Below are 26,770 nucleotides of genomic sequence, written 5' to 3'. Positions count from 1 at the left end.
ATTTATATATATGTGTTTTTATGGAAACACATATATACATACATATCTCAGATGTTACATATATATAAAATATAATGCCTGAGGGAAGAAAAATAATTAAAGTTATAAGTATTGAGTATGGAGAGCCACATTTTCTGATGATGTAAGTAGCTATCATTAATTAAGTGCTTACTCACACATTAATCTATTCATTCCCCACAAATAACCCTGTATAGTCAATATTATTATGATTTCCATTTAATGGATGGGTAAATGGAGGTATAGAGAAGTTTAATAACTTGTCCAAAATCGTAACTGCGAAATGGTAGCGCTATTAGGATAGAAACTCATGCTGGTTGATGCTAGGGCCTGGCACCTAACTTCATATGTTCTGCATATATTCGGTCAATGAAATCCAATCTGGGCACTCCCTTGGGACAGAAACCTTACCTTATTCACTCTACTGTTTAGACCCATGGCCGGACCTTAACAAACCCTTAGAATGAGGTCTGTTCACAGACTGTTAATTAATATACCCTGAAGTAATATCCATTGCTCTCATAACCAGGGAGCCCCAGACCACATGACCTCGCAGAAGGTTGTGTTGCTTCTCGAATATTGTGGTCACATTCAATTGTATGTGTCTTTTGGAATTGTGCTTTCTTTTTGAGATGACTGCTGTTTCAGGAGGAACTTCAGGTCACCAGATTCCACATTGAGGTAGACTTTTAAAGCCATCACTGCATTGCAATTCCAACATTCTAGATTAGACCTTTGAAAAAGTGCCATAGACAGCTTACTCTCAGAACTCCTCCATTCACTCTTTTGTATACTTTTCATTCAAATCTCTCTCGCTCTTCTAACTTGCTTAGCATAATGGGTAATAATGTAGGCTTTGGAGTAAAAAAGACTGGAGTTCAAATCCCAGCTCTGCCACTTACCAACTGTAGGTGGTAAGAAGACCTGGGTAAGTCCTCTGAGCCGCCATGTCCCAACTTATATAATAGGAATAATAGCATCTACCTCATTAATAGAGATTACTTAAAATAATCTGTGAAATTGCTTAGTACCTGTCTTACATATAATAAATCACTAGTAAATTATATAATTATTGCAACCTCCTCCCTGTTAAAAATGTCATAGTGTCTTGCAGAATGCTTTGCAAATACGAGGTACTTTATCATGTTTGATAATAGTGCATTAGAAGCTAATAGTAGGTCTTTTAAGGCAGAAATACTATTTCTCTTTCAAAAGCATTGTTCCAGAAGGTAACTCAGTGCTATTTTTTAAAATAACAGCATTATAGAGATATAATTCACCTATCCTAAAATTCAGCCTTTTACTACTTGGTTTTTAGTATATTCACAAGTAAGTTATGTTTCTTACAGTGTCTGTATCCTTAAGAAAGTTTCCTCACTTCTCAGTGCTTCACTTTTCCCGTAATGATAACCACAGTCTTTTAGTAGTCAGGATACAAGTAGACACATGCCATGTCATTGTAGCTGCAGTTCTGGAGGCTAATTATGGTCCTACCAGAGGCCCAGGCGACATTTGGAAAGGAATCAAAGTGATGGTTTTTAAGGATTGATTTGATTGTATCTTCACAGACTTTACTTGCCTGGGTTCTGAAAGATAGTTTAGTCCAATGAAGCAAAGGCTTGGATTTAAGAGCTGGGGAGCACTGTCTCCAGTGCTAAAGCACAGTTTAGACCTCGTTTTTGCCCTCCTCATCTCATCAGTCTCTGCTCATTCCATACTCACACCACTGTGGATTCCAAGGGTCTACCAGACTCTTTGATTTTAGGCCCATTCTATAAAGCTTGTGCAATATTGGCCACTGGATTGTCTTCAGGGAAAGCTATACCTTAAAATGTTAGAAGAAACTTTAGTTGTATTTGTGAAAGTCCTAGCTTTTGTTTTTTCTCCCACTGTATATTAGCTGACTATTCTTTCCACAGCTCATCCTGCTCAAGAGGAGACTTCTTCAAATTAAAGCAATTTGAGTTAGCTTCCTGTAGTGCTCAAAGAGAGTTCTGAATCACTTAAAACTTGCATTAGGGCCTAAGTGGGGGAGAATGGGGGTGGGAGGGAGGTGTTCTATGTCTATCAAAAGAACCAAAAGTTTTTTCTGCTTTCTGCTGTGACTCATAGGAACTCCTGTTTTGGGTTTCTTTGATGAGCTCAATTTAAAGCTGACACTGAGAGTTAATTCAGGGACACTGATACTTACTAGGTATTTTCTTTCTCCAAGAGCAGTTTAGAGAGCTGTTCGCAATTTAAGGTGTGATAAAAAGCGCCCTTCCCCACTTAGGCCCTAAGGCAAGTTTTAAGTGATTCAGAACTCTCTTTGAGCACTACAGGAAGGTAACTCAAACTACTTTAACTTGAAGAAGTCTCCTCTTGAACAGGATGAGCTATGGAAAGAATATTCAGCTGACACACAGTGGGAGGAAAAACAAAAGCTAGCAGAATCAAGGAAATAACAAAGATTAGAGTAGAGATAAATAAAATAGAGAATAAAAAATAGTAGAGAGAATTAACAAAACCAAGAGTAGTTCTTTGAAAAGATAATAAAATTCACAAACCTAAGGAGAGGGGACATAAAGACTAAAATTAGAAACAAAGGGGGAGCATTACTACTTACCCTGCTGTAATAAAAAGGACGATAAGAGGATAAAGTGAACTGCTGTACATCAGCAAATTAGATAACCGAGATGAAAGGGATAAATTTCTCGAAATACCCGAACTACCCACACTGATTCAAGAAGAAGAGGAAGATCTCAACAAACCAATAACTAATAAAGAGATTGAATCAGTCATCAAAACCCTCCTAATAAAAAAATAAAGAGCCAAGGACCAGATGGTTTCACAGCTGAATTCTACCAAACAGCTCAAGAATTAATATCAATCCTGCAAAACTCTCCCAACAAATTAAAGAGGAGGCACTACCAAACTCATTCCACGAGGCCAACATCACCCTAACATCAAAGCCAAATAAAGACACTACTAGAAAAGAAAATTACAGGTCAACTTCTTTTATGAATATACATGCGAAAATCCTCAGTAAGATACCAGAAATTCAAATCCAGCAACACATTGAAAGAATTATTCACCATGATCAAGTGGTATTTATCCCACATATGCAAGAGTGGTTCAACATAAGAAAATGAACTACTGAGATACACCACATTATGAGACTGAAGGGGAAAACACATTCAGCATTTATAATGATGCAGAAAAGCAATTTGCCATCCTTTCTTGATAAAAACATTTAGAAAAATAGGAGAAGAAAGATTCCTTCAACATGATAAAAGGCATATATGAAAAACCCAGGTCTTGAGTCACAGTCAATAGTGAGACTGAACACTTTCTCTCTAAGATCAAGAAAAAGACAAAGATATCAACTGTTACCACTGTTATTCAACATTGTACTGTACTCGAAGTTCTAGCCAAAGCAATTAGGCAAGAGAAAGAAATAAAAGACATCCACGTTGGAAAGGAATAAGTAAGACTTTCATATTTTATATGATATGATCCTATACAGAGAAAGTCCTGAAAAATCCACAATAGAAGCTACTAGAACTAATAAACGAGTTCAGCAAAATGGTGGAGTACAAAATCAACATGCAAAATTCAGTAGTGATTCTATATAGTAGTAATGAGCAATCTGAGAAGGAAATTAGAAAAATTTCCAATTCCAATAGCAACTAAAAGAATCAAATACCTAGTGTTCTAGCTTGCTAGCTGCCAGAATGCAATATACCAGAAATGGAATGGCTTTTTAAAAGGAGAATTTAATAAGTTGCTAGTTTACAGTTCTAAGGCTAAGAAAATGTCCCAATTAAAACAAGTCTAAAGAAATGTCCAATCAAAGGCATCTAGGGAAAGATATCTTGGTTCAAGAAGGCTGATGAAGTTCAGGGTTTCTCTCTCAAGTGAGAAGGCACATGGCGAACACAGTCAGGGCTTCTCTCTGAGCTGGAAGGGCACATGGCGAACATGGCATCATCTGCTAGCTTTCTCTCCTGGTTTCCTATTTCATGAAGCTCCCCGGGAGGCGTCTTCCTTCTTCATCTCCAACGGTCACTGGTTGGTGGACTCTCTGTTTCATGGTGCTGCAGCATTCTCTGCTCTCTCTGAATCTCTCTCTCCAAAATGTTTCCTCTTTTATAGGACTTCAGAAACTAATCAAGACCCACTCAAATGGGTGGAGACATGTCATCCCCTAATCCAGTTTAACAACCATTCTTGACTAAATCACATCAACCAGGGAGATGATCTCATTACAGTTTCAAACATACAGTATTGAATAGAGATTATTCTACCTTTAAGAAATGGGATTTATATTAAAACATGGCTTTTCTTAGGGGGCATGCTTCCTTTCAAACCAGCACATTCCACCCTCTGACCCCTAAAAAAGACATGTTTTTCCCATATGCAAAATACATTAATTTCATAACAATATCAGAAACCTTAAACCTTTCAGCAGCAATACAATGAAGTACAAAATTAGAGACAGCATAAAATCTCATCAAGTCAGTTACAGGCATTGTCTGTCCAAGGCAAAATTCTCTCCATTTGCTCTGGACCTTTGAAAACTCATAACAAGTTATTTGCTGCCAACATATAAAGGAGGAACATTCATAGGATACATATACACATTTCCATAGGGAGGAAGGAACACAGGGGTCACCGGACCCATACAGTTTCGAAAACCTGCAGGGCAAAGTCCATTAGTTTTCAAAGTCTGAGAGTCATTTATCCTCAGGGCTTTAGAAAGCGGCAGTCCCACCCTTTCCAAATGCCTATGCAGAGGCCTGCCTCTCTCCAAATGCAACCTTGGGGGACATTGGGGAGACCACCTTTTTCTAGGCTCCACCCTCTCCAAGCATCGGGGCCACACCCGGGCTCTCTGCCTTCTCCAGGGCACACGCTCAACCCCTCCATGTGGTGGCAGCCAGGCTCTCCCCAAACCCCAAGGAATGTGCTTCACCTTCTCCAAGGCCTGAGGCGGCATGACTCTCCCACTGCACCGAGGTAGAAGGCCCACCCTCTGCCTTTGGGGCAAAATCACCCTCTCCACGTGCTTGGGTGGGTCCACTCTCCTGGCCTGAGGCTTCTTGACTTGACTCCAGACTCCACGGTTTTGCCTCTGAAGTTATTTTTCCTCCAATGTGTCCCTTCTCTGAACCCCTCAGTCCAGACTGGCAGCGGCTCTGTTTATACAGGTCCCACAGCACTCTCGTTGGCTTTCTATGCAGTAGCCTTGGATCATGCCCATCAGACATAAGGAGTTTCCACAAATCTTTCCTGGATAACTCCATGTCCGATCCTGACTTTCTCTGAAATGGCTGGCTGGTTCCACATTTGGTTAAATCCACACTATACTCTGTAGTCTCCCTTTCTGTAGGCCCAGAATTTTCCAGGACCTCAATTTCTGGTTTCTTTTTACTCAAGAGCTCAGTTCTCAGCTTATCTCTCTCCTGTCACATTTCACTATAAGCTGCAAGGAGAAACCAGGCTGCACTTTCAACATTTAATTTGGAGATCTCCTCTGCTAAATATCCAGGTTCATGGCTTTTATAATCTGCCTTCCAGCCGAAGCCACTAGTCAATTTTGCCAGATTATCTGCCATTTTAAAACAAGGGTCTCCTACCTTCCAGTTTCTAATAACACGGGCCTCATCTCTGTCTAAAGCTTGGTCAGAGGTATCTTTAGAGACTACAATTCTAACAACAGTCTCTTCAAAGAATTTTAGGCCTTCTCTATCAAGCTTCTCACAACTCTTCCAGAATCTTCCCCCATCCATTTAAAAAGCCGTTCCAACATGTTTGGTATTTGCAAACCGCAGCAGCAGCACCCCACTCTCCAGTACCTAAATCTGTTCTAGTTTGCTAGCTGCTGGAATGCAATATACCAGAAACAGAATGGCTTTTAAAGGGGGAATTTAATGAATTGCTAGTTTACAGATTCAAGTCTTAGAAATGTCGCAATTAAAACAAGTCTATGGAAATGTCCAATCAAAGGCATCCAGGGAAAGATACCTTGGTTCAAGAAGATCGATGAAGTTCAGGTACTCTTTCATCTGGAAAGGCACGTGGTGAACACAGTCACGGTTTCTCTCTTGGCTGGAAGGGCACATGGCAAACAGCGTCATCTGGTACTTTCTCTCCTGGCTTCCTGTTTCATGAAGCTCCCCGGGAAGCATTTTCCTTCTTCATCTCCAAAGGTCGCTGGCTTGTGGACTCTGCTTCGTAGTGCTGCAGCATTCTCTGCTCTCTCTGAATCTCTCTGAATCTCTCATTCTCCAAAATGTTTCCTCTTTTATAGGACTTCAGAAACTAATCAAGACCCACTCAAATGGGTGGAGACATGTCATCCCCTAATCCAGTTTAACAACCATTCTTGACTAAATCACATCAACCAGGGAGATGATCTCATTACAGTTTCAAATATGCAGTATTGAATAGGGATTATTCTACCTTTAAGAAATGGGATTTATATTAAAACATGGCTTTTCTTAGGGGACATGCTTCCTTTCAAACCAGCACACCTAGGAATAAATTTAACCAAGGATGCAAAGGACTTATACATAGAAAACTACGAGACTTTGCTAATTGAAATTTAAAATATATATAAATAAATGACGGGCATTCTATGCTTATGGATTGGAAGACTAAATGTTGTTAAGATATCAGTTCTATACAAAATAATTTCAGATTAAACACAATCATAATACAAATTCAGACAGCCTTCTTTGCAGAAATGGAAAAACCAATCATCCAATTTATTTCGAAGGGTAAGGGCCACAACTAGCTAAAACTACCTTATAAAAGAAGAATGAAGTTGACTCTAAAACTTATCTCAAAGCTACAGTGGTCAAAACAGCATGGTGCTGGCACAAGAAAATGTATATAGAACCATGGAATCAAATTCAGATTTTAGAAATAGTCCCTCGCAACTATGTCCAACTGATTTTTGAACAAGGTGCCAAGTCCAACTGGGAAAGAATAGTCTCTTCAACAAATGGTGCTAGGATAACTGGAAATCCATGTGTGAAAGAATGAAGGGGGTCCCATAACTCACACCATACATAAAAATGAACTAAAATGAATCCAAGACCTAGATATAAGGAACAGGACTCTGAAACACCTGGAAGAAAACTTAGGGAACATCATCAGGACATTGTGTTAGGCAATGGTTTTCTTAGACTTGACACAAGCAACAAAAGGAAAAATAGATAAATGGGACCTCATCAAAATGAAAAGCTTTTGTGCATCAAAGGACTTTATAAAGGAAATGAAAAGACAACCTACTTAATTGCAGAAAATATTTGGAAACTACATGTCTGATAAGAATTTAATATGCAGAAATCCTAGAACTCAACAATAAAAAGGCTAACAACCCATTTAAAAGTTGGTAAAAGACTTGAATAGATATTTCTCCAAAGAGACTATCCAAATGGCCAAAAGCACATGAGAAAAATACTCAACATCACTAGCTACTAGAGATATGCAAATCAAAACCACAATGAAATACAATTTCACACCCACTAGAAAGACTGCTATTAAAACAAAAAAAAAATTAGAAATTTATGAGCATTGGAGATTGTCTGGAGAACCAGAAACACTCATTCATTGTCGGTGGGAGTGTAAAGTGGTGCAGCTGCTGTGGAAGTCATCTTGGTGGTTCCCCCAGAAAATTAGGTATAGAATCACCATATGAATCAGCAATCCCGCTTCTAGGTACATACCCAAGAGATTTGAAAGCAGGTGCTCAAACAGATATTTGTACCTCAGTATTCATTGGGGTCATATCCACAATTGCCTCAAGGTGGAAGCAGTTTAAGTGTCCATCAACTGATGAGTACATAAATAAATGTGGTATATACACACAATGGAATATTTCTCAACCATAAAAAGGTAGGAGGTTTTGATACATGCAACAACATGGATGAAACTTGAAGATAGAGTAGCTATAGTGAAATAAGCCAGACACAAAAGGCAAGTATTGTATGACCTCACTGATATGAAATAATTAGCATAGGCAAACTCATAGAGGCAGGATCTAGAATAATAGGTTGCCAGAGGCTGGGTGGGTAAAAGGAACGGGAAGTTAATACTTACATTTTACAGAGTTTCTATTCAGGTTGATTGTAGAGTTTTGGTAATGGATAGTGGTGATGGTAGCACAATATTGTGAATGTAACTAATAGCCCTGAATTATAAATGTGAATGTGGTTAGAAGGAACAATTTTAGATTGTATATATGTTACTAGAATTAAAAAAAAATTCCACGAAACTGCACAACACAAGCAAAATACCCTAAGTTAAATCATGGACTCTAGTTAACGGTACAGTTATAAAAGTGTGCTTTCATCAATTGTAGCAAATATACCACACTAATGAAAGGTATTAACAATAGGGTGATGTGGGAATTCTCTGCTTTATGCATGATTGTTCTGTAAACCTACAGCTTCCCTGATTAAAAAATAAACCTGTGAATGATAAGAATATGGAGAAGAGGCTCTTCAGAGCATTACATGCTCTTGAGTATCATTTTGTAGGTGACAATATTTGCCTTTTATGCATGAATTTGAGTTTTGGAAGCATTCATAAGCATTTAGAAACATGTTTTGGAAATAAAGTGAATAACTGATAAGACTTTTAAAAATCAGACATCTTCAAGGGGCTGCACCTTGGGACCCATTTTTAAAAATATAAAGTTTAAAGTTATTTGATTGGTTTCTTTGGTTCAGGCCTATCAGTTATAAAGTGACTCTCAGGAATTCATTCTACTTTAGCAAGCTTTTTTTTTTTTTAAGATTTGTTATGATCTCATTCCCTTTTCATGGCAATGTACTCCCAAGTAGTGAGGCAGTCACGATTGTGAGTAAAATAGTATAGGGAAGCTGGGTTGGGATTGAAGCTCAGGGTTTGGGCATGAGAAAACCTGTTGAAGATTTATGTACACATCACTCTGGCTCTCTCTCTCTCTCTCTCTCTCTCTCTCTCTCTCTCACACACACACAAACTCCCATGCACAGTTAATAGATGGTATTGAAGATCTGTGACATGCAAGGCCAAGTGCTAAAGACAGTGCTCTCCATGAAATTATATTGGTTTAGGGTTATTGATGAGCCTGGGGTTATCCATCATTTCCTTTCAGTGATCTCAGTACTTGCCTGTTTGAAATATCCACAGACATTTGACTATATATCTGTCTGTTCTTAATCAGCATAAATTTTAACTAGGGGCAGATTTGTGCTACGATAAGTAAGAAGTTTGATTTTTCCAGATGAGGAAAGAATGAACAAAAATCTTATTTTGGGCTATCAGTGATGATTGAGCTAGGGAAAAATAAATCCAGGACCTCTATTGATTACAGCTTTCAGACTTGGGTTATAATTCATGAATTAAGCCAAGTAATATTGTTGATTGTTACCATTATCCATAATAACTTCATTTGTTCCATTTACAAGTTATTGTACCTATTATAAATAAAGGTACTCTACCCACATGCTAATCCCTGGCCTCTGGCACTAATGATGCCAGCAGTGCTTGAGTACTCGAGGACTATTCCATTTAAGTCACCTCTGAGCATCTGGCGTTTAAGAGGAAGGATAGTAATGGGGGATCTGTGAAAGCCTTATCTGCAGTGTCTCACTTTTTCCTCAGCGAGAGGTTTTCTTCCTTGGGGAATGGTGTCCTGAATCAGGGACTCTAGATTCCTAGCTTCACGAGATAATTGCAAAAGGCAGATAGAATAATTGTTCTATGTAAATATTATAGGGTGACTAAGGTCTCAGGGATGGTTTCTGTTCTCTAATCCGATTGCCCCACCTATGCCCACGTTTCAGGTAGGGCAAAGACATTTGGAGCAGCATCTGTTTCCTGAGGCTCCTGGGAGCCCAGGTATAGAAAGACCCATGCTTAGCTTTCTAGGATGTTCAAATATGATATCCCACCCATTTTTAGGATGGATTTGGCTAGAGAGACTTATGGACACTTGGGCCTGGAAGTTTGCTCTAAGAGGAAAGGCTCTTAGCATGACTTCTGCCAGGGTCTTACTCCTGGCACTCATTTCCCAAGCCTGGTCAGATAGAAGAACCCCGGGCAGATGCGGGATAGGACTATTTAATACCTGTTTCTTGTATTCTTCCTAGAAGCTAGAACAAAATTTATAGCAAATATGTTTAGTGTAGTGATTCTGAGCACAGACTTTGGAACTGACAGATCTGAGTTGGAATCTTGCCTCTGCCACTTATTAGTTATATGAATTAATATCTCTGTAAATGTGGGAACTTTTCCTCATAGGACTGTTAAAAATCTTGAGTTATATCAAGTGCCTGGAACAAAACAGCCATTTAATAAGTTGTGGAAATTGCTATTTTTTTTACTCAAAAAAGTACTATTCTTTTTTTGCATTTGATTGAAATACTCTGCTTTCTGTGTCTGTTTTGTGGATGATATCATCACGAATGTTGTCTCACCAGTTTTGTTTTGAGAGCTGAATGCATAGGTCAGATATTGTGTGGGAGATTCATCAGTGTTACTGTGCATCTAGTACTGGGCATTATATGGAGTGGCCTGTGGCTGGTCTGCTTGGAAGAGGGTCATCGCTCTGGCTCAGAAATACAGTTGGCTGATGGGCCACATTAATTAAAGGTGATTATGATGTCAGTAATATTGATTTTATTTATGATGATGACAACACAAACTCTTTCATAATGGACATCAAATTCTCAAATTGGACCCGTTTGTTTTGGGGACAGCAGGTCAAAGCACAGTTCCTGGGCTCTGGATTTGCCTGATAGTGTACCTAAACTGTTTGCTTCGTTTTCTCCCATTCATTTTATGACTTAGCAGCAAGGACAGAGACATCTATGGTGTATTTATCCTGTTTTTCCAGTTCATAAGCTATCATGCTCTGCTTTGCTCTATCCCCTGGAAATCCTTTCTTAGTTCTCTGTGGTGCTTAGCTATCTCATCCTCACCAGGAAACCTTCCTCTTCCCCAAATGTTAAAAACATGGTTTCTTTGTGGGGGCGGGGGGAGTTCATAGATAGAAAAATATTTCTGACTCTTCTCTTTCATGGAGGAAACATTCTCAGTTGTCTCTAATTGATTATGGATATATGAACTTCTCTACTTCCTGCCCTCCTACCTCAGGAATCCTTACAGACAGGGAGTACTGAGTCATATTGGTGCAAGTGACAGGGAGATGGTTGCCAAGTGAGGGCCTTGTGTGAGTGTATATTCTGTAGTTTTAGAACCTACTTTACCTAAATATAAAGCTGACCTTTCAAGCTAGGCTAGGCTGTGTTACCTAAGCGTTAAATTACTTCCTTATCCTGCAAGCAGCTCTAGGCTGGCAGTGATTGGAATTCAGCTGAAGCAAAGCCCAATCCAAATCAGGTCTTCAGGTAAAGTCAGAAGCAAATTGAATCAGGTGCATATGAGCGAAGTTGCAACATGTCTCCTGTAGGGCAGAGTCTCTTGCTTATTAGCTCCACAATTCAGCAGTCTGAAACCTTAGCCTCGCTATTTGTCAAACAGGGTTGTGGGAGATAAAGTAGGCTGGATATCTGTTTTGAGAATGGTAGTGAAGCAAGAACTATTGTAACTTAAATAGAGATTCTATGGCTCCTACCTTCAGAAACTCAGTTGACTGATCTAACCTATATCTGCAGAAGACCTTACTTCAACCCTAGCGAGTTTGAAAAGAGAGTCCCATGAGCTTTACATTCTTCTACCTAAGTGAAATTTGTAGGTGCTGATATGTGCTGGACCATAGGGAAAGGAATGGAAAAAAGGTATCAAATGCACGCCCAATACTCATCCTCTAGATACAGCCTCAATAATAAGAGATAACCCTCGAAATTTTTGTGAGACGTGAAAGATAATTACGATACAGTATAATGCAAGGAATACTAGATGGTTTTTTACTTCTTTCTTTTATACCTCAAAGATAAACTGTCACCAAATCCTGTTGATTGTAGTTGCTGATTAAAACTAGAATTTGAAACCATGTTACCATCTCCACTGCTGTTACGGTGGTCTACCCACCGTCACCTCTTGCTGCTATTATTAGCTTCCTAACTTGTCTGCCTTTTCTACACTTGATCTACTGTGTACTGTCAACATAGTAGACTGAGTGCATATTTTAAAATAAAAGTCTCCGCAGGGCACTTTTCTGATTAAAACTGGGTAGTGCTTTTTTGAAACAGGTTTGCCACCAGACCACAGGTGTCGTGAATGCCATGCCATCAGCCCAAGTGGGAAAGAAAAAGTCTCTTCTCAACACTGTCATTATTGTCATTACTGGGCAAGCCCACCACTACGCGTCCCTTGATCTACAAATGTGGTGGGATAGACAAAAGAACCATTGGAAAAGTTTGAGAAGGAAGCTGCTGAGATGGGGAAGGGTCCTTCAAGGATGCCTGGGTCTCAGATAAACTAAAAGCTGAATGTGAGTATGGTATCACCACTGATGGCTCCCTGTGGAAATTTGAGACCAGCAGGTATTATGTGACATTATCAATGTTCTAGGACACAGAGACTTTATTGAAAACACGATTACAGGCACGTCTCAGGCGGACTGTGCTGTCCTGATTGGTGCGGCTGGTGTTGGTGAATTTGAAGCTGGTATATACCAGAATGGGTAGACCCGAGAACATGCCCTTCTGGCTTACACACTGGGTGTGAAAGAACTTATAGTTGGTGTTAACAAAAGGGAGTCCACTGAACCACCTTACACTTAGAGGAGATATGAGGAAAACATTAAGGAAGTCAGCACCTACATAAAGGAAATTGGCTTAACAACCCTGACAGTGGCGTTTGTGCCACTTTCTGGTTGGAATGGCGACAACGTGCTGGAGCCAAGTACTAATATGCTTGGTTCCAGGGATGGAAGGTCACCTGTAAGGGTGGCAATGCCAGTGGAGCCACACTGCTTGAAGCTCTGGATTGCATCCTGCCACCTTCTCACCCAACCAGCATGCCCTTACATCTGCCTCTTCAGGATGCCTACATGATTGGTGGTGTTGGCACTGTGCCTGTGAGCCGAGGGGAGACTGACGTTCTCAAAGCGGGCATGGTGGTCACCTTTGCTCCAGTCAAAGTTATAACTGAAGGAAAGTCTGTTGCACCATGAAGCTTTGAGTGAAGCTCTTTCTGGGAACAATGTTGGGGCTTCAATGTCAAGAACATGTCTGTAAAAGATGTTCATCATGGCAATGTGGCTGGTGGCAGCAAAAAAGACCCACCAATGGAAGCAGCTGACCCGACTGCTCAGGTGAGTGTCCTGAACCATCCAGGCCAAGTCAGTGCTGACTATGCACCTGTGCTGGACTGTCACAGAGCTCACATTGCTCGCAGGTCTGGTGAGCTGAAGGTGAAGTTCGATCACCATTCTGGCAAGAAGCTGGAAGCTGGCCCGAAATTCCTGAAGTCTGGTGATGCCGTCATCCTTGATAGGTCTCCTGGAAAGCCCATGTGTGCTGAGAGTTTCTCTGACTACCCTCGTCTGGGTTTTTACTGTTCACGATATGAGACAGTTGCTGTGGGTGCCATCCAGGCCGTGGACAAGAAGGCTGCTGGAGCTGGCAAGGAAACGCCGAAGCTAAGAGAACATCACCTGTACCACCTGCCACCCCAGTCTTACTCAGTTGTGGAAGATCAGTCTCAGAACTATTTGTCTCAATTGGCCATTTAAGTTTAATAGTAAAAGACTGGTTAATGATAACAATGCCTCATAAAAACCTTCATAAAAATGATTCGTTTTCACGTGGCAGTTTTACATTATTAGTTTTTAAAATCAGTACTTTTAAATGGAAACTGTGACTAAAGATCTGTCACAGAATTTTGAGACCCCTTAGAACAAAGTTTAATGAGAAACAAGCAAACAACAACAATGAAAAACCTGATAGTGACTCTCCATCTCAAGCAGAGTAAACAGACGCCTGAAAGGCAGTAAAGGATCTCTGATCTCATCTCTTGCTATACTTTTCCTGACTCTCTTTGCTCTTGCAGTACTGGCCTCCTTGATGCTCCATGAATTTGCTAGGGACACTCCCATCTCAGAGTCTTAGCACAGCTTCATCTCTTTGGAGTTCTCTTTCCTCAATATTGCTCCATCATCCCTTGAAAATTTTTCCTCTATTATTTCCTTTCAGGATTTTTGCTTCTGGCCAAAATGGAGCACCATGGGTCAGATTTACCCTCTCACTTTCATCAACTGCAATCTGGAGGGAGGAGGAGAATGAAAAATGGTTTGCAGACGTTGAATCACAGGCAGCATAGGGGAAATAAATAATGTGAACCCCTTGAATGCTCTCACTTAACGGCTGCAGCGCGGGGAGGGGAACACAGGCAGGATCAAATCATCAAAAGGACATACTTCCAAATGTTAAATGAAGCAAAAAATAGATAGAGCATCAAGAAGAAATAGTCAACTACGTCAGAGATTTAAAAAAAACTCTCAATAATTTATAAAAACAAGTAGAAAATCAGTAAGGATACAGGAGTCTTGAACAGTTGTATCAGCCAACTTGATCTAACCGACATTTATAGCTGATTCTGCTCAATAACAGCAGAAGACACATTCTTTTTAAGTGTACTTGGAACATTTGCCAAGATATACGCTATTCTAGGCCACAAAACAAGTCTCAATAAATTAAAAGGATCCAAGTCCTACAAAGTATGTACCCTGATTACAATGTAATTAACTGGAACCAAAAGAAAGGAAAGAATTGGTGAGACTAGTTATGAAGCTAATGGAATAGTGCAAGCAAGGAAATGAGTTGTTAAATATATAATTAAGTGTGATCAAGTTTATCTTTATTTAGATAAATAAGGAAACAAAGCAGGAAAACCCTTTTGGCAAATTGTGTGCTCTTAGGCTTAGAAAATATGGTAATTTTACTGTATGCCTAAGTATCTAACATGACAACATATTTAGTGCTGAATTGGTGCTTATTAATGGGTGGGTTTGAATTCTTGTATTAAGCAGACCGAAGGTTGTACAGCATTCTTGAAGAGTCTAAAATCATCTCATTTTTCTCTTTGGGCCTAGTGGGTAGACAAGCACCTGGGACCTTTCACAGCTGTATGTTTTATATGTGAGATGGCCAAGTCATGTGACATCACCGCCTGGGGCCAATGCGGCCTCAGTAACCCCCCAGGGCTCTTATGCCGCTGTGCTGTGACACTAACACCATCTTGACAAGAGCTGGGGAGTGCCCAGAATGCTGGCACAGTGCACAGCGAGGAGCTGCTCTCCACCAGTTCTGTGAATGTGCCAGTGCCACTACCCACTCTCGGCACAGGCCAGGCCCCTGACCGCCTCTGTCACCTGTTGGTTTAACCATTGAATTACTTTTAGTGTCAGGAAAATATTGTTTATCAAGGAAATCCAGGCCTCTAGGGACGCATTGAGGGCCTTACCAGAAGTGAGTTTTCTTTAGTTGAAAGCACAAGGTTAGAAGTAAACACAATATGGATTTAATTACTCTTTGATTCCTCTTTCTGCTACATGCCTAGCTGTGTTACCTTGTACAAGTGACTGAACCTCCCTGACCCTGAGTTTTCCTAAATATAAAATCAAGATAAATTAATTAATTCAAAATGTATTTATTAAGCATGAGCTAGGCATTGTGCTAGCTGCTAGGAAAGAATGGTCAATGAGTAAAAATGGCCTTTATCTTCAGAGTATTTATAGTCTAACAGACAGGAATAACAAATACTTCAGTGTCAGTCTAAGATGACCTCAAGCCAGAGAGAGTAATAAATCAGGGAGCAAAGGCACAAGGAAGACTGGAGAGAAGCAATGTCAGGAGTCCTGACGGATGGCTCTCCCTGGTTCCAGACCCTTGCTGGCATCTACCTGCATCCCTTCCCTTGAGTTTTGTAACATACCCTCCTGCCCTTATCTGCATTTAAGTTATACTTCAATTAGTTTAAACTAGCCTCTGTTACACCCAAAGTCACAACACACTGAAGGCACTCAATAAGTGGTAGCTGTTATAATTATTGTTGATAAACATGCCACTTCCATGTTCCTTCCGTCTCCCACACTTGTGCAGAATATAACTTTCTCCCCCATTCTGTTCTCCCAAGTCCCAGACCATGCCCTGGAGACCTCCATCTGGACATCTCACAGAGACACTGACCCCAAACAGACATGTTCTAAATGGGAACTGCCACCCCTACCAGTTCACTTCACTTTCTATACTTCTATCCACTGGAGTTAAAAACCATTCATCCAGTCAATCAAAAACCTGCAATTTACCCTCGATTTCTCCTGTTCCCTTACTCCCCACTTCCAGTCATTCAACAAATTCTGTTTGTTTTGCTGTTGAAACCCTTTGTGAGGTCTTTCTCTCTGCTTCAGCCTCACAGCCACCCATTCAGCTCAGGTCCTCATCATCCGTCCCCTGGGCGAGAGCACTGACCCCCTCCCGCACTCTCTTCTCCCGTCCTGTGGTTTTCGAGCACACCCTCTTCATTTCAGCCACATGAATTGTGTGAAAAGTAAATTTGACCAAATCATGTCTCTCACAGTGTGATTAACCACCCTGGTTTTCCTGGGACTGAGAGGTTTCCTGGGTCACAGAACACTCAGTGCTAAAACCAGGACAGTCCCAGACAAACTGGGAGGGTTGGTCACCTCTCTACTTAAAGTGTTTATATGATTTCCTATTACCTGAAGAGCTGAACTTTTTAATGCAGCACATGGAATATTTCTTTGATTTACCTCCACTTTCCTCTCCCATGTTTTATTATACCACTCCCCATCTTGTATGGATGATACTCTAGTGTCAAACTCCAATGGCATTATTAAATATATTTCTAGTCCTTCTTTACAAATGAGGAAACTTAGTCTCAAGAGGTTAAAATTACTTGTTTAAGGTTACACACTTAGGAAACTTACCTGTGCCTGACTCCAAAGGCCCTAAAGACCCTGCTGTTTCCACTGGACTAGGTTTCCTTCCTCTTAGAGACACCACTTTTTTCAAGAGCATCACAAAATATGCAAACACTATATTGGAATGAGCCAATGACATCCTGAAGGAAAACAGACATTGTTGTAATTTGGCATGGAGAGGGCTATGTGGAGATAGCTAAATCCACAAGAAAATGACTAAAACTTTCTGCATGATTTTTTCTACAAATCTATAACTTTTCTAATTTAAAAAAAAATGCTGAAAAAAGAATATGCCACAGTTACTTCCCTTAAATCAAATACCTAACTAAAAATATTAAGACCATTCTTTATGTTTCATAAAGTAAAACCTGTGGGCTTCTTTAACATGTGATTACCTAAAACGGAAGTAAATGTGAATGAGTGTAATATTGGACCAGTAATGGTCTCTTTCCATAGGGTTAAAGCACTCATATTTGGAGCAATTTCCTTTGGTTTCACCATAAGACTTGAGATGATCTGCAATGATATTATTCGTTTGAAATAGAACAAACTATTTTTAAAAGGCATACTTAAATGCACATTCAGTAAATGGAATCAATACTGGATAAAAAAAACAAAAAATAACTAAAGAAATGTTCTGAATGCTAAGAAAGGAAGAAAGATCTTATGGGGCTTACTTATTATCCCTTCATTCAATCAAACAGTATTTATTGCACACTTACTGTTTGTCAGCACTATTCTAGGTGGTTAAGGTGCAAAACAGAAAATGTTCCTGCTGTAATGGAGTTTACGTTCTAGGGATGGGGGTGAGAAGAAATAATAAATGAAAAAATACATGATATGATAGATGGTGACAAGTACGGTGGAGAAAGAGAAAGCAAGACGAGGAGGAACGGGAGCTGAAAGGGGTCTGTTTTAGATAGGGTCGCCAAGGAGGGTGTAACTGAGAAGATGACATGTGGGCAAGAACAGATGGCAGTGAGGATACAAGCAGTGCTCCCAGGGGAAGATCTTCTCGACAAGAAACAAGGCAAAAGCCCTGCGGTGGGAGCTATTTGGGACATTTAAAGGTACAAGGAGCCAGTGTGACCAGACTAGCATGAGCAAGGAAGAGATGAAGTTAATTTGAAAGGTGGTGAGAGGGAAGATCAAATATCAAAAAGCAATAGTTGGACAGGAAAGTTTTGAGATCTAAGCTAGTCTCAGCTCTAAGCTTGACTAGGTCCAAATGAAGACACGATTTCACAGCAGATATTGTACATCAGGTGGAAGTGAGGTTAGAGCAAACGCTGGTAAACCTAGGCTAAAGCGCCCTATTTGCCCCATATTTTGGAGAAAATAAGTATAATGGTAACAAGAGAACAACCAGAAAGGGAATTCAGATTTTAATGTAGAACCAATAAAGTTACGATTATTATTTGTTTTTTCTACATGCCAGGAGTGGGGTGACTACTTTAAATATGTTATCTCTTTACATTACATTATTATGATCTCTACTTTCAGATGAGTTGCAGAAAAGTTAAGAAGATTGCCCCAAATCAGACTACCAGGATTTATTTCCAGGCAGTCTGGCTCCAGAGTCTGCATTCTTGACTGCAATGGTAGGTAACCTCTCTATTCTAAACAAGAGAAAGGCTGAGCTGGTTGCAAAGAGGATTTGGAAACACAGATTCTATCCAATTCAAGTAGCTGAGACATCCACCGGCTCACACAATTAACTCGGCTTCACCGTTAAGCTAGACTAGGTTGGCCCCTATAGCTCTGCCATATTCCAGTAACTTGTATACAAACTTTGTGTATACAGCTGGACTACCCAAGGCATGAACTTCCAAATGGTGTAGTAAGGTAGGGAACATTTTGTTCTGTAAACAGCGGGCTAAGTATGATCACAATGAATCACTACTTAGGAATGTGTTAACATTATTGGAATTCTCCAAACAGAAGATTGGAGAAAAAGTCACTGAGGAGAAATCCTAGAAGCTACCACTTCTGGCTGCCCTAACGTACTTGTGGGAATAGTGGCTTCCTCTTCCAACTCCCTTTCACTGGCAAACTGTGATCTGGAACTATATAAGGAAATGATTCCAGGAAAGATCCCAGACTTAGGTACAGCAGTGGTAGTGACGGTGCCAAGTTTGGAGCAGACGATCTGGTAGGCCTGGTGAAAATCTCAAAAAGTGCAAGGATCAAGGTGATGAAGAGAAACTCATTGAGTACCTGTCCACCGTTCAAATGCTCTCACCAGTACCTCCACTTTCTGGTCTGCATCATTCTATTATGCTTTCTGCTTAGAATACCCATCAGTCCAACTGTCTATACCTTCCCATTGTCTACATACAGAGAAAATCACCCAACTTCAACTTTACCCAACACAGTTTTCTACCCCAGTAACTACTCAAAATTGTTACTACTTTCCTTGGGCCATAAATCAAACACCAACCTCAATCTCTATTTTCAGAGAAAATAATGATCGTTTCTTGTGGCACCTTTGCAGACTTACCTCCATCTGCACTCTTCCTGACCTCCTCACCTCCTCCTGCAGGGCAAGAAGGGTCTCACCTCTGTCCAAGGCTAATCTCTGGTGTCCTGGACCAGACCCATCATTTCCCATGTTCTCATTCCATCACTCTCCTTCCTCCATCCATCAACCACTCTTTTTGTCTCTCTCTCTATTTCCCTTTTCTCCTTAGCATGAAAGCATGCTCAAGTTTCTGCTGTCTTAACAACCATTCCTTCCTTGATCTTCCTCCATCTCTTTCTTTTCCTGAAGAGTGAAACATTGTGAGTGTCATCTCTCCTAGGCTCTTTTTTCTTCCTTCCTAATTTTACTAAATCCATTTCAGCATCATTTTTACTTATTTCCCTTGTGTTCCACCAAAATATTAAAACTAATCACCCTCATTGCTTCTTGAATGGATGTTTCAGTTCTAACCTTCTTGGTCTCTCTGTGGCATTTGACCATTTGGCAGCTCCCTCCTTGGTACTCTTTCCTCACCAGATACCACTGTTTTCCAATTCTCTTCATTTCATTGTGATATCCTATTCTTTCCTCTATGCACACTTAAAGATTGCATACCCATGGTGTTCTATCTGAAGCTTTCTCCTTTTACTCCTCTATACACAAATTTTGAGCAGTTTCTTCATACCCACAACTTCACTGTTACCTTATTTGATTATAATGCTAAATCTATGTCTTTCCTGAACTTCAGACTAGTACATACAACTGCCCATATCGCCACTTATACGTTGTTTGAGGCAGACTAAAGTTGCTATTAAAAAGACTCTAAAAATGAATGGCTTAAAGACCAATACATTTATTTTTCTATCATAAATATTCCAAAGAGAGTGTTCTAGGCCAACAGATAGCTCTGATACAAGCAGGACCCAGGCTGATGGAAGCTTTTCTGTCCTCAGCTTGTTACTTCCAAGGTCATTCTGGTCCTCACCAAGCCAACCGGTAATAAGGAAGAAGAACATAAATCTACTTAAGAGAGTGAGAAGAAGTTGAACCCTTTGCTGTTTGTGATATTCCATTGGGGAGATCTCAGTCATATACCCACCAGCTGCAAGAAGGACTGGGAAATGTAGTCCTAAAGGACAGCTGGACAGCCACATACTAGCCACTGTTATGGCTGTTTCTTTTTCATGCATGTCAACACATAAAAAAGCAATATGTAAAAAATGGAATCTTCTTCATATTGTCCTTTTCTCCCTGTATCACAGTCCACCTAGTTGCACACACCAGAAGCCCAAGAATCATCCTAGATTCCACTCTTGTTCGTTCCCAAAGTCAAGATATCAAGTACTGTCAATTCCAGTTTCTAAATATATCCTTTAACCGTGTCCTCTCCACACCCCCTGCCACTGCTTTTCTTACCTGGATTTCTGAAACAGCTTCCTACGAGATGTCTACTTGCCTCCAGTGTTGCCACCCTCTAAATAATCCACTGCTCAATCTCCAGAATGAACTTTCTGAAATACAAATTAAATCATAGGACTCTCAAGGCCACAATCCTTCAATGGTTACTTAATACTATATGGACAAAATCCAAACTTCTGAGCATAGAACAGGAAGTTCTTCTTGAGTAGGTGCTCAATAAATATTCATCGAACAAATGGCCCTTCCCTACCTCTCTGACCTTGGCAGCTACCACTCCCCTGCCCCCACCCATGGAGTAATATACTGAATCCTCTAAGGTCTTTGTATTCACCTTATTGTTACATCCTCCTCTACTTTCTCTGGACCAACTCTACCTATCTTCAATGTCCTTCCACTGCTCTCTTTCTCCTGTAAGATTCAATTAATTCAGTGATTGCCCCATTTGGAAGCCTGTCTGTGTGCACAAGGAATGTGTGTATACAGTATAGTACTGGTCATAGTTTGCTATAATTTTGTTTTTATGTATATCATTCAACATACATTTATTAAGTGTTTATCATATGCCAGGCACAGCCCTGCTGCCCTTATGTAACTTGCAGACTAGCAGGAAAAATTGATAAAAACCATGCATAAATAAATATAAAATACAAATTGTGTGTGCTATACAGAAAAATCTTAAGACACTGGGAGAAAGTTTAACAGGACGCATAATTTAGATGAGGGTTTAGGGACCAAGAAAAGCTTCTCCGAGGAAATGGCATTTAAGTTAAAAACAAAACAAAACAAAACCAAGAAGTCTTTCTTTGGTACTTGCAGTCTTTACTTCTCACCTCCTGCCTGGTAAGTTTTTACATGCTTTGTGTGCCCTTTGCTTCAAAGACCTCTCTGTCCTCTCTTCCCTTCTAGTGGTGAAATTCTCACTATTCTTTAAGATTCAGTAAAGAGCCTCATCCCCACCATGAATTAGTCATTCTCTGCCTGTGTTTCCATAACATTTTCTATCTGCCTCTACTGTAAAACTGATCATCTTAACTGAGAACTCCTTGGGTTCCTGCTTCCTGCATCCTACTTCACAGCTGTTCCCTTCAGATCTTTCGTTTGGCCTAAATACCTTCTCTTCCTTCAAACATTCCCCTTAAGGTTTGTGGTCCTAATGATTTCCACCTGAATGCATTTCAGCATACCATTATCCTTCTTAAAATGTGTCAGTTACTGGACACAATCGTAAAGGTATTACTGGCTGTGTAAGCTGGAAATGGACCGTTACCTTCCTTATTCAAATGCATCCTAAGATTAAGGTTTTTTGGCAATTATATAATATATAAATGTGAGTTGACTGTGGAGAGAGTGACTGCTGCTAAACCAGTTCAATCTTCTCCTGCAATTGTGCTCTTCTTTTGGGGACCAGGGCAAAGAACATTACACTTATTCCTTTTCTCTTCTCCTTGCTGTCTATATTCAGCCCACCAGTCCAGCCTGAGTTCTTTTCTGGAAATGAATTCTGACATGAAAACATTTATTACCCTTCCCAGCTTTCTGGCATCTGAAAGTTGAATGTGCCTATCTTATGAACCAGCATTCAAGTCATTAATAAAAATGTCAATTGGAATAGGGCTCAGGTAGGACTCGAGCATGATACTGTAATCTTTCTTAAGAGAGATGCTAGTTCATTAATAACTACCTTTGGTTTAGTCAGTTGTATCATTACCGATGCCCCCATGATTTCTCCAACTTGTCCACAAGGATAGCATAAGAGATCTTGCCAAAATACCCCCGTAACATCCAGTGATACTACCTTTTGAGCATAATTGAGAAATTATAATGTAAATTGAAATTAAGAATGAAAACATTTTATTGAGGTAAGTAAGATGGATGGCCAATGACTATGGATGGTTTTTATGCAAAGCGTGATTAGGCAAGTAGCACCAGAAACCAAGAAGCATGACTTGTAGGCAACAAGACTTTTAGAAGATAATTTTGTAAGTAGAGAAACTGAGAGGACAGGTAGCAGTATGAATGGCTAAAGAAGAAGTGACCATTAGAAAACAGAAATATGGATTCTGGGAGTACAGAAAGTAATAGGAACCAACTAAAGGAAGGGCTTTGTTACATATTTTCCTTATTTAAGCATTGGAATAATGCCTAGAAGTAGGTAAATTAAGGCTCAGGAAAGTAGTAACTTGTCTGAAGCCTCACAACCAGTGGTAAAGCTGCGATTTGAACCCACATCTCTCTGATTCTCAAACTTGGGAGTTTCTATTATGTCAGGCTGCTTATTTCAGAGAAAGTGTTTCTAGGAGGAATGTAGGGGAGAAACATCCAGGGTTTGGGTGACTCTGAAGACCATAATTCAGAATAGGCTTAAAGGAATGGATATCAGGCTGGAGAGAAGGGATTTCTCTTCTTCAACAAACAAGGAAGCTAAGACAGAAATAGTGTTGGCTCAACCTTAAAGTAAGAATAAAGATGGAAACAGCAAGTAAGAGCTGAGACACATTGTAGGTCCAGGACCTAAAAATGACCCTTTTAGCCAGGGGAAAAGCCTGGTCAATAAATTAGTGTCTAAAGCTGAGGCTTGGGCTTGAGAATAAATAGTTCTTCATAGTAAGAAAAGGTTGGTGAGAAGGCAGATATGCTGGAACCAGGCCTGGGGACACGTTCCACTGGACACGCTCTGGGGCTGAGCTGGCTGCAGAGGTAATTACTGGTCCAAATGCTTATTATATCCCTAATTTTATAGGTGAGGAAATTGGGGACCAAAGGTATTGGATAACTTACCTATGGTAATAGAGCCATTTGAACACAAGCAGTCCAGTTCCTGAGCACACTTTGGCCACTGACGCTGTGCTGCCCCTTCAAATGCCACATCCTCTGTTCTCCTAGACTCCCTGCAGGGAGTTATCTGCTTCATCTTTTTGGTTCCCATAGAGCTAAGTAAGTACTCCCGTTGTACCTTTAATTACCTTGCATCATTTGTCTTCAGTCCTCAAGAGTGGGATTGAGGCCTTGTTTATCTTTCTGTTCCACCCATCCTTTTACACAAGCAGAGTGCCTGGAATTCAGGGATGTTCAACAAAGGTTTGCCAGTGCATGGATGTCTTATAAGTTAAAGTGCTTGGTTGTGGGCAGCAATCATCAATTTAGGCAGAAAAGCATTTTAAAAGTAGGATATCTGGTACTTCATAAAATCGATCAGAAGGCTGAAGAACAATGCTAAGAAAATAGGTAAAGACTTAGGAAATTAGACCCCGGGGAATTAAGACTTGGTTGTTGAGAAAACAATGAGTTAATGCACGTAAGACACCTAGACGGTATGTTATAAGTCATGCTATAAGGGACTCGTAATGTCTGCTGCTATTATGTGAGCTGGATCCATTTGCCAAGTAGGGAAGGAGGACCAGCGTATGCAAAGACCTCATGCCTGAAAGGGCGTGATGTGTTAAGGGAACTTCTGGAGGTTTGCAGAGCCGGGGATAGGATGTACCACGGAGGGCAGAGCCGGGATAAAGCTTAACAACAGCTGAGTCTGCCAAAGGATGACACAGAACAGACTGGAGAGGACCACTTGTGTAAAGTCCTTGTTCAGACTTTATCCTCAGGGCAAAAGGGATCCGGTGGGGCTTCTAAATAACACATGGGACATGCCCAGTAATGCAGGGCCTGTTGGAGTGTCAACTGCCTGAGGCATGTTTAGGCACCAATGAACCTGCTGGGAATTGAAGAACAGGTAAATGCCTGGGTGATCGTGTGCCAACCCTTGGGGGGTGTTGGGGATTCTCATGAAAATCCCTGAAAAACTCCCATGTAAACCTTAGCTCAGCGTCACAGAGGAGCACTTGAAGCCGTGGCTGCTGAGGCTGACCTCAAGCTGAGGATTCCATCGGGAAGGCCTGGAGGGATGTGCCAGGAGCTTGGGGATTTTTTTTAACACAAACAATGGACTTAGTTGCAGCTGGAATCCTGATTGCAGCCTTGTGTGTGTGTGTGTGCTGTATGGCCGGGGTCACATTGCATTGCCGTGACAGAGGAGATGGCCATGATGTGACTGGCCCCCTCACTTGTCAGTGAAGGACAGAGAAGGCAGGGAAGGTGCGTGCCCGGCTGCGGTCCTGTTGCGGAATTCCGATGGGCGTCTTTGGTTGCGCTACTTCTCTGCCTCATGGCGCTGCCGCGAAGCTCCGTGCTCGAGGCTGTAAGCTGGGAGAAGAGCCCCAACCCAGCTTCTGGGTCATCAGGAGGGACACACAAGCACCACAGGGACCTTGCACCTGCTCCCCAACAGTGCCCGCGTGTGGGTAGGAGGCTTTACGAAGGCTGACGCTCCGGTGTAAAGACTGCGGGCCGGGCACGGGCAGGAGGCGTTGCCGCTGCGGAAGGCAATGGGCCTTCGCCGGCAGGGCGAGCGCGAGCCACGGCTGCTCAGCCTCCTCCTTGACCAAAGCAACCAGCCCATCCAAGAAACCGTCACGGATTTAAAGGATGCATTTGTTTATGGCTAGTAAAGTAATACATGTTCACGGAGGAAAATCTGTAAAACATGGAAAAATACAAAGAAGAAAATAAAAATATTTTACAAGTCCGTAATTCACCACTAACATTTTGGATTATGGCTTTCCCAGTATTTCATTTATACGCGTATGTGTGAATGTATGTATTCGTATTGTGCAAATATATATATATATATAGTTGTGTGCGTATACAGAATGTTTTTAAAATTAATAATATACCCATAAGTTTGTATCATTCTGAACATTCTCCAGGATTATTTGAAATTCTCTTAAAAACCTGAGTTTTAGTAGCTACCTAGTATTTATTCCATTTTCTCAGTATCCTATTCTTTCACTATTGTTGATAGTTTCTAATATTTCACCATTTCAATGCTGTAATGACCATCGTTATACCCAAATCTTTGAAGATATCTGATTATTTTCTTACTATGATAAATCCCTTGGAGTGAAATTGAGTCAAAAGGCATGAACATTTTAAAAATTGATTTATTTTCATAAATTTCATAAAGTTTGCTCCCGTTGTCACCCCCCGCTCCCCAGGTAGTGTCTATCCCACTTTATCCCAAATTTTCAAAAAGTAATTCATTCCTTCTGCAACCTGGGGACCCATTAGGTGACCCACCCCCAACACACTTCTGGTTTTGGCTTCCGAGGACCTTGTTAGGAGGAGAATTTGGGAAGTGGTGTCATAGTGACAAAACAGAGCCTGGCAGTTTCTAATGTGAGAAAGTAGGAGGTACAATGACGAGAGTGGCAGGGAGAAGCGCGGATGGGAGAAGGGAGAGTGCAAGGCGCCAACATTAGCCGAGCTATGTGCTATGTGGAAGTCGCTTTACATATACTACTAATCTTCCAACAGCCCCAAAGGGGAGGCTTTGTGAATCTTATTTACTGGTGGAGAAGCTGAAGCTCAGGAGGCTTTGTTCCAGAGTCACACAGATAGCAGATAGCAGAGCTGGAGTTGAACCCAGATCTGACTCTGATGCCAGGAGCTGGCACTGGCATCTTTCCACACCACGATGCTCTCAGCAGAAGACCAGCACCCTGAGACACGGGAAGGGCAGAGAAGAGGGGCAAAACTTGGAATAGACAAATTTTATTATTAGTCTCTGCCTGTACCTGAGGAGAGGTGAGGGTCGCGGCCCTGCATAGGGACAATGAAAGGTATCTCCATTTGGTGGGTGATCGAATTCCCCTGTGAAGGTGTGTGAGCACAGCGCTGTGGCATGCCACTGAACTGGATCTGCAGACTGATTTCCACAGCTGCCACGCATCACAGCAGAGCTATCTGCAGGGCCCACATCTACATAGGAGAGGCGCTTAAGTAAGCACGTAGGGCAGGGAAGTCAAAATCTTCATTTACAGGGGAGGTAGAAAGCCAGAACCAGTAAAGTGAGAAAGACTAGGTCATGGGTGGAAAAATGATGAATCTGTGATTTATTTCAGATTACAGCATTACTGCTTAATTTGAAGTTA

At 40.9% G+C, this 26,770-nt stretch overlaps 1 protein-coding gene and 1 pseudogene across 1 annotated transcript in view; both read left to right on the top strand.

The window, feature by feature from the left end:
- The window catches only part of LOC143679731 (late cornified envelope protein 1E-like), a 281,074-nt gene that overhangs the window by 186,882 nt on the left and 67,422 nt on the right, over nucleotides 1-26,770 (top strand). The window contains exon 7 of the mRNA XM_077155955.1: nucleotides 18,410-18,507. The gene's annotated coding sequence lies outside the window, so the exon portion shown is untranslated. The remainder of the gene's footprint in view (nucleotides 1-18,409; nucleotides 18,508-26,770) is intronic.
- Nucleotides 10,446-13,726, top strand: LOC143679730 (elongation factor 1-alpha 1 pseudogene; annotated as a pseudogene).

This window comes from Tamandua tetradactyla, chromosome 4 (assembly GCF_023851605.1).
Source record: "Tamandua tetradactyla isolate mTamTet1 chromosome 4, mTamTet1.pri, whole genome shotgun sequence".
Taxonomy (NCBI): domain Eukaryota; kingdom Metazoa; phylum Chordata; class Mammalia; order Pilosa; family Myrmecophagidae; genus Tamandua; species Tamandua tetradactyla.
This window is presented reverse-complemented; position numbering and strand designations above follow the sequence as displayed.